Source organism: Loxodonta africana, chromosome 3, assembly GCF_030014295.1.
Source record: "Loxodonta africana isolate mLoxAfr1 chromosome 3, mLoxAfr1.hap2, whole genome shotgun sequence".
NCBI classification, from domain to species: Eukaryota; Metazoa; Chordata; class Mammalia; order Proboscidea; family Elephantidae; genus Loxodonta; species Loxodonta africana.
Window position 1 is genome coordinate 79,092,978 of NC_087344.1, and position 13,907 is coordinate 79,106,884.

Consider the following 13,907-nt stretch of genomic DNA (forward strand, 5'->3'; position numbering starts at 1 on the left):
TTAGACCCAAGACTTAATGGATTTCCTCATCTATAATGGCAAATAAAGCCATTTGTTGTGAGGATTAAATAAGACAGCGAAGATAAAAGCATTAGTCTTGTGCCTGGCATATAATTCACACTCAATAAATGGTTGCATTATTTTTTTTCTCATTTAGCAAGGCAGTGTTACACCAGTGTCCTGCTTATTTCCTGAATCCTTGAGAAACTTTAAAAGGTCCTCTCACACTCTTGGGCTTTGGGTTGAGAGTGCACATGAAGTGTAGCCCAGAAAAATCTAAATGATCTGTAGGATGATCCAGAGAGCAATTTGAAAAACAGCCCTTAGTAACCAGGTAGAGGCAGGTACTGTGCTTCACCTAAATATTTTATTTTAAAATTCAATTCATAGAATTTCATGAGGTGAACTGGGAAGGGTAACCCAATGCTGATGATAGAGGTGCAATAAATTTTAGTTGAAAAGATTTGAGGAGAAGTGCCAAGATGCACTGAAACATTTCATTAAATCAGGAGCCATGACATTGAGCAGAGGAAAGTAACTGCAGCAGGTGAGACTGTCCTGGAGGCAGCAGTCACTTTGAATGAAGGTCTTAAATTAACTTTCAGGTCTATTTGGCCAAACTTCAAAAGCAACAAATTCTGTCAACAGTGGCTGTTTTACTGAAGGCGAAGGAAGTAAAAGATTGATTTTTTTCTCAGCATCCATAGTTTAATGTGGGTAATGACTGTCATTTGAATGTTAAAATGGGGATAAGCAGAATTAAAACTAGAAGTGATCCTAATTTTTTTTAAAGCATAATTATTCCTTTGGGGACCATTTCATATCTTGTTTTATTAATGTGTAAAAATCACCACCACCCTGCGTGGAATTAGTGTGTTCTCCTTAAGTTTAGTTTTCATTCACAGCGCTTAAAAGGAGTGGTTACACAAGTAGAAATTCCTGGAGGGTTTGTTTTGTGTGTGTGTGTTTTAAAAACTGCAAGTGGACAAGTGTGGAAAGAAAGAAGAGAGGGAAGTGAGTCAATGAGAGCAAGTAAGAAAGAGCCTGATCTAGATTGAGGACCAAGGAAGGTTTGTGTGAGGAAGTGACACTTGAAATGATATATAATAGTTAAGTGGAATGGAGGTGGTGGTGGTAAGCATTTTAGATGAGAGGAAAAACACTTACAAGGGCTCTAGGGCCAGAATGAGAGATTGGAGCACTTGATGGCCCAGATAATGCAAGTAGAACCGGCAAAACTTTGGAAAGGAACGTCTCGGGGAACTTAAATAAGACCAAGCCAAAGAATGTGTAAGGGACACCAGCAAAGCAGCCGCCCCCGAAACAGGCAAAATCTAGCTTTTATGAACTAACCTAGAATCTTGGCATAAGAGCAAGTAGAATAAAGATATTATCGATTTAAAGAATGTTTAAATTTTGTGTTGTTTAGAAATTTTTTGTTTTCATAGGGAGGTGGGGGACGTGGTTCATCTAAATCAAATTTTCAATGCTTGGGACTGCTAAAGGGCTTCAGCCTTAGGGATAATTCTAGTTAAGTCTGGTTTCTTCATTTTTACACATAAGTCTAGTCCAAAAAGGTCCCAGGTAGGTAGTGACGTATTGAGGCCAAAAATGCCGAGCAGGTCTAGAGCGCCTTTCCTTTTATGAGGCAGTCTCACAAAATTTATGTTACTTTATCTTTCTAGAAAAGTAAAACCAAGGATAGTAGGTCGGGGCTCTATGTAAGAAGCTATATGAAAGCTATGATGCCCTGTAAAAAGAAAAAAACAAACCTGAGAACTGCAAATGCGTAACTCAAGTAGTGTCTTTCTGCGCGCCTTAGCGTTACCACGGTTACTACGGGAAGTGGTCGTTCTGCTTTCCAAGGCCAATGGAACGAGCCGTACTATAGTTACTGCCGGAAGGGCTCCGCCTTACGACCCAAAGACCAATGGTACTCACCGTAACAATGTTCCCACAATCCCAGCGCCAATGGTGTGCGTCGTATCTGTGGTTCCCGCCGGAAGGACGCTTATGCGCCCCTGCGGCAGGATTGGTTGCTATGACGCCCGGGGCTTGGTAGGCACCTGCTGTTCCCGACAGGCTAGCGGTGAAGTGGAGCGACCCAGGTATCCTCGCAGCAAACTCCGAAAGAAGACTTCCAACCTGGTTTCTGAGGCTCCCGCTTCAGCACCGAGGAGAAGCAGCACATATTGCCTCCATCAGCACTAAATCTTTTCTGCTGCTCTCTTTAGTGTGGCCCGAAACTCCAGGAGAGCCCCTCCTGGTTTGGCCTTTCTAGCCCGGGGCTGGAGTGATTCTGCCTGAAGAAGAATTCGCCCGTTTTCCCCGAACTCAACTGCCACAGTTATTTATTATTAGGTTGCCGCTCTTATTTATAGCGGCCTTATAGCGCCCTCAGTAAGGGAGATAGGAGTGCCTTTGCTCCCTTTACAGGTGAAGAGACCCCAGGACAGACGGCTGCGTCTAGAAGTCCAAGCTACTACAAAGTCCACGCAGACACGGCTTTTCTCTGGTTATAGGCGCTATAGAACTGCTTTTTTCCTGCTGTTTTGGTCGATGTTCGTCATACAGAACCTTGATTCCTCGATGAACTTGTGGAGGCCTTTTGTATCTTCAACATCAGACGTCATCAAGTCAGTTACCTTCTGCCTTTCAAACCACAACCTCATTCACTTCTCTGATCATCCTGAGCTGCATCTTCCTCAACCTCCTCATTCCACAGCCATTTTCACCCTTCTTGTTCACGCTACCCATTATCCAATGGCAGTTCGTCTCCACCTCTGCCATCTGTAGACCACCTCTGCTTTCCTGCTACGATGCTTTGGGTAGCTGAGAAGTTCACGTTCTCCAGCCCTGGGATCATTTGGAAGCTTTTCTCTGCTTCTCTGCACTATGGCGAGCATGATGTGTTGGGTAAACTAGAAACTAGAATGGAAAAATGCACAGTGGTAAATATAAACGTGAAATTACTGCAAGGTTTTGAAAATGGAGAAAAAAATATGCATTTTTCCAGCCCATTTCGGGCTTATATAAAGAACAGAAGGTTGTTCCTTCTTTAAATAAGGTGAATGAAAATGTTAGGCATAAATTTTAGTGATGTGTTCAAAAAGGTCATTTAAAATGATCACCTAACAGAATTTGAACTTTAAGTCCAGATAAACCTGGGGTATGATAGAATTCTCTTGAGATGCTTGAAACAGTTCTTGTTCTTCCTTTCCATGTCATTTTTTAATAAAAAAAATTCTTTGTGATGTAAGCCAAGAAAAAAAAAAAAGTAGGAGTGATCAAAAATAAGTATTTTTGGTGAGGGAGCAAGCTCAACAGTCCTAAGAAGATTGAAACAGAGGGCCTTAGGTATAGAATAAGATTATAGATACAGTGCAATTTTTATTTTAGAGACTAGCTTGGAGAACTTGATTTAATTTTTCTTGAAGCATACATTCCTTGCTGAGCCTTAGTATTTATTCTTCAGGAGTCAGATTTAAATCTAAACCTATTTTGAAGAGATACAAAGTGTACATTAGCAGGTATTTTTGCAACTAAGATGATTTGGATATTTTGACTTTTTGGGCCACTTGAAGCAGTTATTTGAGATATCTCAGGCTTAGAGCCAGGTCAAGGTTCTAAATACTGAGAAACTCCGATTTCTCCTCTGTAATAGATTAGGAAAGAAAAACAGGTTTTGCAGCCTTTGCAATTTTTCACGTTAAATTGGAACTGAATAAATTTTAACTCTTAATAAAAGGAAGAGGCTGTTAGATGCTATATTTTAAGGAGCTGTCCTTTCCCTTTCCTATTTGTATTTATTGAGTAAACACCATTATAATAATGTTAACATACATTAAAAAAAGTTTTTTGTTTTTTCCTGTTACCCTAATACAGTGGGTCTAAAACAAGGGCAGGGGGTGATTGTTCCATGTGGTGATGTATGGAGGCATTTTTAATAATCACAGCATGCTACTGGCATCTAGTTGGTAGAGACCAGTATGCTGTTACTAACGTCCTGTAATGTACAGGACAGTCCCTGACAACAAAGAATTATTCAGCCAAAAATGTCAATAGTGCTGAAGTTCAGAAACTCTGCCCTAAAATATCAACAGTTCATTTTTTCTGTTCTGTTTCTGTCCATGCTTACATGTGTGCTTCGTAGTTATAATCAGCATACATTTTTGCCCTTTAAACTTAATTTTATAATTTAAACACTTTCCCACATTACTACATTTTTCTTTTTTACAAAGTATTTTTCTCATTTTATTTGGGAACTGAAAAAGTAAGAAACTGTGTATAATACGTATTATATTTTAAGGTGGCTGTGAGTTTTAAATTATATTTGCGTAGAAGAAAGAGAAGGGTTAGGGTAAAAAGCCACCTACTGGATATTTCAGTTATTGTGGTTATGCTATTTACTTGTCTCCTTTGTCATTTAAAGACCATAAACCTGGGATCCACAGCTCATCCTTTGCTCAAAGTCAGGAGACGGGAGTTGTGGTCTTGGCTGCTTCACTGTGATTGGAGGGCGCCTGCTGAGAGATAATTTTTTTTAGAAATGACTCTGCACCCATTTTCCTTGTCCTCTTCCCATTTAATTTTCTTCCTCAGTTTGTTTTGACAGCTTTACCACCTCATTCTTTATATCTAGAAGCTTTTGGAGGCCTAAAGCATTATAGGGTGCGCTTGTTTCCAAATAGTGGATTTTTAAAGGTAATAAGCATTAAGAGAGAGAGAATAATACTCTTATATACTTTGTTGGAGTATACAACAAAGAGTGTATATGGAGAGAATAATATTCTTGTATACTTTTTGGATAGGTGAGTTTAGATGTTAGAGCATTTATAATTCAAAGCATACATTTATATTACCTCGAGATACACCTGTTTAAAATTTTCAAATAAATCTGCTGGGAAAATGTTAGTTCTGGGATGTCATAACATCATTCCAGGCAGAAGGAACTGAATGTTCAAAGTCACAGAAATATAAGCAGTATGATGGGAATCAATAAGTATGCTGGCATGAAGGGCTAATGTCAAGGAGTAGCAGAAGATAAGGCTAGAGAGACAGGCAGATTGTAAAGGAGCTTTGATGCCAAGCTGAGAGATTTGAGGAGAATGTTAGGCAGCAAGTGATTTGTATTCAGAAGAATGAGCCTGGCAACTTTTTGGAGCACAGATTGGATGGGGCCAGCCCGGTAGCAGGGAAATCAGTTAAGGATGCCATTACACTAAACTGGGCAAGAAGTGAGAAGAGCCTAAACTAAGGCAGGAACACCAGACATGGAAGGACAAATTAAATTAGGAAATGATAAAAGAGATAGAATCCATGAATTCAGTGACTGAGTATGAGAGTGGGACGAGTAAGAAGGAGAGGATGACTCCAGGTTTTTGGCTTGAGAGACTATATTGATGGTGATTTTATTAATTATGGAACACAGAAGGAGGAGCAGGTGTAAGGGAAAAATAAGTGAATTATTCAAGCTGAGTTGTTCATTAGGCAATTAGATATATATTGATTTTAAATCGTGGGCCCTTCTGTACTATACTCTCTTCTTTGGAACTTGCTTCTCTCCACCAATCCTTGCTGAAAGAGTAGGCTTAGGTAGCTGTATTTATGCCCCTGCCTCCAACCCATTCTAGCTACAACTGCTGACTGAATGAGGAATAAACAACTAACTTCAGAGAGGAGGGGGTGCATTTCATTGGGTAAACAACAACTAACTAATTATCTCCCTTTCAACAGTTTGAACTAAGAGGTAAAGATGTGGTTAGGTGCCATCGAGTCAGTTCTGACTCATAGCAACCGTTTGCACAACAGAATGAAACACTGCTTAGTCCTGCAACATCCTCACAATCGTTGCTAAGTTTGAGGCCATTGTTGCACCCACTGTGTCAATCTACCTCGTCAAGGGTCTTCCTCTTTTTCGTTGACCATCTCTACCTTACCAAGCATGATGTCCTTTTCCAGGAACTGGTCCCTTCTGATAACATGTTCAAAGTATGTGAGACAGAGCCATGCCATCCTCGCTTCCAGGGAGCATTCTGGTTGTACTTCTTCCAAGACAGATTTGTTCGTTCTTCTTGCAGTCCATGGTATACTCAATATTCTTCGGCAACACCATAATTCAAAGGTGTCAATTTTTCTTCGGTCTTCCTTATTCATTTTCCAGCTTTCACATGCATATGAGGCGATTGAAAATACCGTGGCTTGGGTCAGGTGCACCTTAGTCCCCAAAGTGATGTCTTTGCTTTTCAGCACTTTAAAGAGGTTTTTGCACCATATTTGCCCAATGCAATACATTCTTTGAAGTAAAGATAGAAATGGCTTAATCCGAAAATCACATAGGCTTAGGTCATTTAATGGCTGTTTTCAGCCTTGCTGATGAAGCAAGCAGAGAAAGTCCATCCATGTAGAGAAGCAAGTTATTGGAGCAGACTCATAGGGAAACCCAGGGATGAAAGACTTCATGGCTTAGAAGAGACTGTAATGACTTCCAGTTCCATATCCAGTTCCTACATAGCCCTGTTTAGTTTCTGAAATATGCCCTGTATCTTATCCTATAGCAGTTGTGATTGATTGGCTATGAGTGACAGTCCTAAGTAGTAATGGCTTGAAAAAGATTCTTTCTGTAATAAGACTGGAGGAGAAAGCAACCCAGAACTGGTAGGAAAAGATCTTCAAATTTTCAGAAACCCAGACTCCTTATGATGTTACATTCTCCATGGCATATGGCTTCTATCTCATGATGTCCAGGATGACTGCTCATGCTTCACCTATCTTGTACAAATTCTAGTCAGCAGAAAGGAGGAAAGAGTGAGGAAGGGAGCTTCCTGTTCTCTTAAGGAAACTTCCTAGAAATGGCAGACGAATCCATGTACATCCTTTTGGTCAGATCTTAGTCACATGGCTGTATCTAGCAGCGAGGAAAGCAGTCTTGTGCTCAGCCCCAATATTAAGTGTCTTATTTATGCAGAGGAAGAAGAGAATAAATATTAAAGGATAACTGGCAGTATCTGCTACACACACCTGTATTTGTTCTAACTTAAGTGTGTTTCTTGGCACCTTTTCTAGAATAGATTTGGAGCTTAGCTTATTATTAAATCTTCATAACAACCTAATGAAGTAGGCATTATAATTATACCCATTTTATAGATGGGGAAATCAAAGCTTAAAGAAGTTAGGTTATCTGCCTAAGTCACATAGCTAGAAAGTGGTGGAGCCAGAGTTTAAATCACGTATGCCAGACTCCTAAGCCCAAATATTAATCACCAAGGTAGTGAGAAGGACAGGGAGCCAAAGGCAGAGTTCTTCGCGGTATCAGCATTTGAAAGACCCGTGGAAGAAGAGGAGCCCAGGAAGAAAGACCAGAGAAGTGAGTGAATACAGGAGGAAATGATGCCACAGAAGAGAGAAAGGAAGAAATTTCAAGAAAAGAATGAACAGATACCACAGAGAGATCATATGTAAAAAGAACAGAAAAAATGTGCAGTCGGAATTTGGAATTTTGAGGGTCATTGTTGGCTGATAGTTTTTGTATAATGGTAAGAGCAGAAGCCAAAATGCAGTGATTTGAGGATTGTGGAAGACAAACTAGAAAGAGGACAATACCTTGAGAGGAAAATAGTGTAAACAAAGGAGGGTTATTTTTGTAACTTTATTTTTTGAGATCAGAGACATCTTGAGCCAAGGGCAAGACATCAGTAAAGGGGGAGATATTAAACATAGAGAAAGGAAAGGGAACATGGTCTCTGAGGAACCAATATGGGGTGGGATCAAGAACACAGATAAAGGGATTAATCTTGATCAGGAGGATGGACAGAGAAGAGAAAGAAAACAGGATATCTAAAGATGATGGTTAGTTTGTTGGTGACACTTTTACAATGACAGTTTTACTAGTGCTTTGGGAGGCATGGTCATCTACAAAGAATGAAAGGAGTGAGAATGAAATTTTCAGAAGTGAAAGTTTGGAATAGTTAAGTGAAATGATAGTGCAAGCTGGCAATGAACACATAAAATGACAACAGCAGGGAAAGCTTGACTTAGGCTGGAGACCATCAATTTGTCGTAGCTCCAGTCTGCATGCTTGTTTGATTTTTCTCTACTATAACTCAGCAACCTACAGTAGGTAGAGAATAGTCAAATGTTTGAACTTTTTCAGGGCAGGAATTTGCAAGGAAGGTGGGACAAGGGGCAAGATATTTGAGGACATTGGTAAGAGATGGTTTGGAATGATCAATGTCATGTCAGGCTTGAGGGGGACATAAGTGAAGCCAAAAGAGTAGCCAGTAGTTTGAGAGGGGATGTAGTAGTGGTCCAGGAATGAAGGGGTCACTGTTATTGTAGAATAAGTACAATTTAAGAGAGCAAATCTGCTGCGAAGGACCTCTTTAAAGTGTTGAAAAGCAAAGATGTCACCCTGACGACTAAAGTGCGCCTGACCCAAGCCATGGTATTTTCAATCGCATCATACGCATGCAAAAGTTGGACAATGAATAAGAAAGACCAAAGAAGCATTAACGCCTTTGATTTGTGGTGTTGGTGAAGAATATTGAATATACCATGGACTACCAAAAGAACGAACAAATCTGTTTTGGAAGAAGTACAATCAGAATGCTCCTTAGAAGGAAGGTTGGCAAGACTGCATCTTACATACTTCAGACATGTTGTCAGGAGGGATCAGTCCCTGGAGGAGGACATCATGCTTGGTAAAGTACAGGGTCAGCGGAAAAGAGGAATACCCTCAATGAGATGGACTGACACAGTGGCTGCAACAATGGGCTCAAGCATAACAACAATTGTATGGATGGTGCAGGACCGGGCAGTGTTTCGTTCTGTTGTGCATAGGGTCGCTATGAGTCGGAACCAAATCGATGGCACCTAACAAGAACAACAATAAGAGAGCAAGAAACGTAAAAGGCAGTAGTCAGAGTAGGACATTTGGAGCTTAAGATTGTAGAGTCTGAATGGGAGTTTAGGTTATGACAAGGGCTCAGGTATAAGGGCTCGGGTATGGTCATGGGAATGGGTGGCTAAATAGAATGAACATTAAAGATCACTGGCTTTGGGAGGGTGGTCAAGTCTAGGAGATTGGATGAATCATGCACTTGGATATTTACCTGAAACCTCCTCTGTCTCCTTAACCAGCAAGTCCCCTCTTCCTGCATCTCAGCTTGTCCTTCTCTTCCCCAAATCTCCCAGATGCCAGGAATCCAAAGATGTTCTCAATGTCCCCATCTATGTCTCTTTTCACCTTCCTCCAACCCAACTCTCTCACTCTACCTCTACAACATTGGAATTGTGCTGTTCTCTTGGGGCAAAAAACCTGCAGTACAGGGCTTGCAATAATTCAAACGTTTTTTTTTTTTTAATGTTTGAAAAATACTATTTATTATGAAAAACTATAAACCTGTGGAAAGTCTATTGCTTGTGTTTACTGCAGTTTTATATGCCCCCAATCAGATTTGTGTTTCAGACAGGTAGCTCTGGGGCAGTGTGGAAATAAACTAGTGGGTAGGGATAGAAAAGCTGTAGGAGGCAGGAAAGCTACAAGCAAGGAATGATGAGGATCTAAAATGGGACAGAGGAGGGAGGAATGAGGAGTAAGTGAGTGGGCATTAGACTCCGTGGTTACCCAGGGATGAGTCGGGTAGAAAGGTTTGGGGAGTTGGCAATGACACTAACTTAATGGAATGAGGCGGGGGACAGATAGTGATGTGAGTAACCTGCCTGGAGATTACAGAGGGAAAATCACTGGGAAATAGAAAAGCATAGGACTCTACTTTCCACTTAAGATAAAAGTTCTCCAGCGTCTGAGCTCAAACTCTCCAAGTTGGGAATGGCCAGGGGCTCAGTTTAGTAGCCCTGTGTCCTGAGACTAACCTTGAAGATATTTGAAAACAGCTTTTTATCCCTCCCTTAGTTTTCTCATCACCAGAATAAAACCATCTCAACTCCTTTCATCTTCCCTTAAGGTTCTCAAATAATTTTTTTTTAGACCTTGGGTTCCCCATTTCCATTTGTCTTATCCTTGACCCTGGGCTGGTGTGCCCATTTACTTTCACATACATGGTTGAGCTATGTGTAACGTTGTTTGTTTTATGGGCCTGTATAACCTTTGGCTGAAGGGTGAACTTCAGGAGTGACTTCAGTACTGAGTTGAGAGTGTTTGGGGACTATACTCTTGGGGATTCTCCAGTCTTTGTCAGACCAGTAAGTCTGGTCTTTTATGTGTGTGTGTGTGAGTTTGAATTTTGTTCTACATTTTTCTCCAGCTCTGTCTGAGACTCTATTGTGATCCCTGTCAGAGCAGTCGGTGGTGGTAGCTAAGCATCATCTAGTTGTGCTAGACTCAGTCTGGTGGAGGTTGTGGTAATTGTGGTCCATTAGTCCTTTGTACTAAGCTTTTCCTTGTGTCTGGTTTTCTTCATTCTCCCTTGCTCCAAATGGGGTGGGACAAGTGGAGTATGTTAGATGGCTGCTCACAAGCTTTTAAGGCTCTAGACGCTACTCACCAAAGTAGGATGTAGAACATTTTCTGTACAAACTGTGTTATGCCGATTGAGCTAAATATCCCCCGAGACGATGATCCCTAGCCCTTAGCCCAGTAATTCGGTCCCTCAGGGAGTTTGGATGTATCTGTGGTGCTTCTGTGACTTTGCCTTGGGCAAGTTATGCTGGCTGCCTCAGTGTTGTACACTGTCTTACCCCTCACCAAAGTTACCACTTACCTATTGTTCAAACATTTATTTTCTAATCCTTACTCACAATTTCACCAATTTATCTCACCTGCTTTTAACATTTTCATGTATTTGCTTCCATTTTTTTCCTTGTGTGTCTGATTTTCATATAGTAGTAATAATTTTACATTATGCTTTTTCTATTATCATTATAACATTTTCCATATTGCCAAATAGTCCTGATAGAATCCTTTGTTTTCCAGTTGTCTTAGGCTCTCTGATACCCAGCACTAAAACTACAAGTGAATTTGTGATGTTCAGAGACCTTATGGGAGATGAAGAAAGAAGATATGAGTGGGGACCAGATGATAGGGGACGTGAGAAAATTTTTAGCTGTAAGTCACAGGGAGAACACATAGGGGAGTCAGGATTCAGACCTGGATCCATTTTCTTTCAGTGTAACAGCTGATTATCAAAATTCTGTATATTGTCCACTAAAACTGTTCATGTGAAAAATGATAAGACTCTGGAAAACTTAGCAAATCAAAGGAGAAAACACTAATAGTAAGGTTTTGATTTTTAAAGAAGTAAAACTGAATTTAATTATTTATATGGACTGTCAGCTACAATAATAATTATGTATATCATTACAATTTGGGTCAGATTAACTTGTTTATATACTGTATTTGGTTTTAAAACCAAATCTTATTCATAGTAATTCTAATAACACAGATTTATCACTTCATCAGTATTTATCTTTCACCCACTGTGGTATTGCAAGTTGTTACGTAGCACGATTACTTTCAACTTAAAAAAAAATCGAAGACTACATTGATAACAAACTTAGTCAAGATTTGTAAGAGAACTGAGTGACTTAGAAGTTAACAGATAAGAGGCTCTGTGAGTAAAATAATTCCTTGATCAATAGTAAATGGAGACTCTAGCTTTCAGAGGAGTCCTTTTATTTCTAAGTATTTATAGGGAGGAACAAAGGCTTCTTTGGCCGCAATATTATCATTGCGAGGGGGCTTTGGAGGATTTTCAGATTATTAAATTTTAAAATTCAGACCTAGACGGACAGAAAAGCTTGTGTTTTTTTTTTTTAACGCTCTACCATACATAATTTACATTGTGTATTGTCCTCATGATACACATATTTTTAGATATGTGATAGTTTAGATTTTTAGATACACATGATATTTTAGAAGATATACAGCTTTTCAAAACTTTAATTTTTTGGTATTGTCAGCTGTTTCATTTAAGTGCTTGTCATAACTGGGTAACCTAACCACCAAAACCAAACCCACTGTGACCCAATAGAACAGAGTAGAACTGCCCTTTAGGGCCTCCAAGGCGTTAATCCTTGTGGAAGCAGACTGCCACATCTTTCTCCCGTGGAGCAGCTGGTTAGCAGGGGAGTGCTTGAACCACTGCACCACTAGGGCCCTTAGGGTAGCATAACAATTATAGTTAATAGGAAAACTAAACTATACTTTGTAGAGAGTCTAATTCTAAGCATATACATACATCAGATTTCTTGCATCCTCAGTTGTGTGGGGAGGGGGGCACTGCGTACCTACACACGTTTATCTTTTCTATCTAGGAAAACCTTCAATAAGAAGACATACTTCACCATCTCAAGAAAGAAGCTACTACTTGCTGCTATACAGGAACGGCTCTTTTTATCTGGTGTTTATTCCAGCACAGTAAAGACAGGCTGAGGACTCTCCCAGAATTTTAGAAGAGCTTATAATAAAGCACATGGAAAAAATGAAAGAAGTAAGAGCTAATTACATCAAGTTTTAAAGATATCTATGATTTTGTTCATTGTCCTTCATGAAATAGACACATTAAAAAACAGCATTTGAATATCACTGTGTAGTTTGCAAAACCCTCACATGTGACTGTTTTCATGAAATATTTTAAAGTCTATATTGGTTCCTAATATAATGTGTGTACAGGATGTTACCCAGAGATGATTGGTTGAACACCCAAAAAGGTCTACTTTAGGTGCCTTAATTATCATCCTTTTCTCAGGAACTGACTCTTGTTTTTATAGGCTTAGAAACCTGATGAGTCAGTGTAATGAGAGTGGATCTGCTTCTCAAAGGTGGGCTTGTATTAACTGAGCTCATGGAGATGTTTGTAGAAAAACAATTATCAGCTTATTAATTGATAATAGGAAATATAATTGCCGGAGGAGCCAGATACATGTGTCCTCTGTCTGGTGCATTCTCTCCCTACAGTCACAGTACATGGGAAGCCAAGTTCTAATCAGATGTTTACTTGGTGAACAAATTATTCTAATTTTTTATAGCATTGGCTAAGATAGGCAGATTTCCACTATAGGACTATCTATACCTGCTCTCCATTTTTGGACCTTGTATTCTAGGACTAGGGCATGTAGCACTTGGATGGATAGGTAATATCGTTTTTTATTCTGTTATCACTCTTTTTGATGCTTCCAGTACTGATTAACCTACTTTCTGGCATATTCTTTCTTTAAATCAATTAATAAGTTCTCTCAGGTTACGTGGAATCACTCTCCTGTGTTTCCACCTCTCAGCTCAGATAGGTAACTTGCTGATTTTTAAATTTCACGCTTAGAGGACAATCTGATTTCCAGATTCTTAAAGAAGAATGCAGCTCCTCTAGAAACAAAATGCAGTATAACATACTATGACAGGAACATAACATAGAGAGGATGAGCTTCAACATTAAGCAGTTGAGAGTTAAAAACTGCCTTTAGCACTACCTCTGTGAACTCTGGAGAAGTTACTCCAAGTAACTTTGAGCTCCAAGATGTAAGATGTAAGACGGGAATGGTATTAGCATCTTCAGTGCTATTCATGAAGGCTACTGCACAAGTTAATGTGTGTAAAGCATTTCATACAAGTATTTGGCACCTAGTGAGTGCTCCATAAATTATAGCTATTATTATTAGAAATACGTGGTATTGTTATTGCCATTTTACAGAGGAGGGAACTGAAGCTAAACAGGAAGTGATAAAGTTGGACTGCAACTTTTAGTGTTTGTTTTAACTGTACCTTCAGTTTCTTGTACACATTCTGAGGGTCTGTGAAGCACGCTTTAGTTGTCCAGTGGGCTTCTAAATGATTCAGCAAATTGCAGTTCAGTTATTTTGATAATCTAACCCCTAACCCATTGCCGTTGAGTCAATTCTGGCTCATAGTGCCTTTATAGGACAAGAGTAGAACTGCCCCATCAGGTTTCCAA

The 13,907-nt window shown here is 39.7% G+C and overlaps 1 protein-coding gene across 8 annotated transcripts in view; it reads left to right on the forward strand.

Moving 5' to 3' along the window:
• LOC100675395 (phosphopantothenate--cysteine ligase) overlaps positions 1–13,907 on the forward strand; it is a 151,803-nt gene that overhangs the window by 4,118 nt on the left and 133,778 nt on the right. The gene's annotated exons all lie outside the window — the stretch shown is intronic.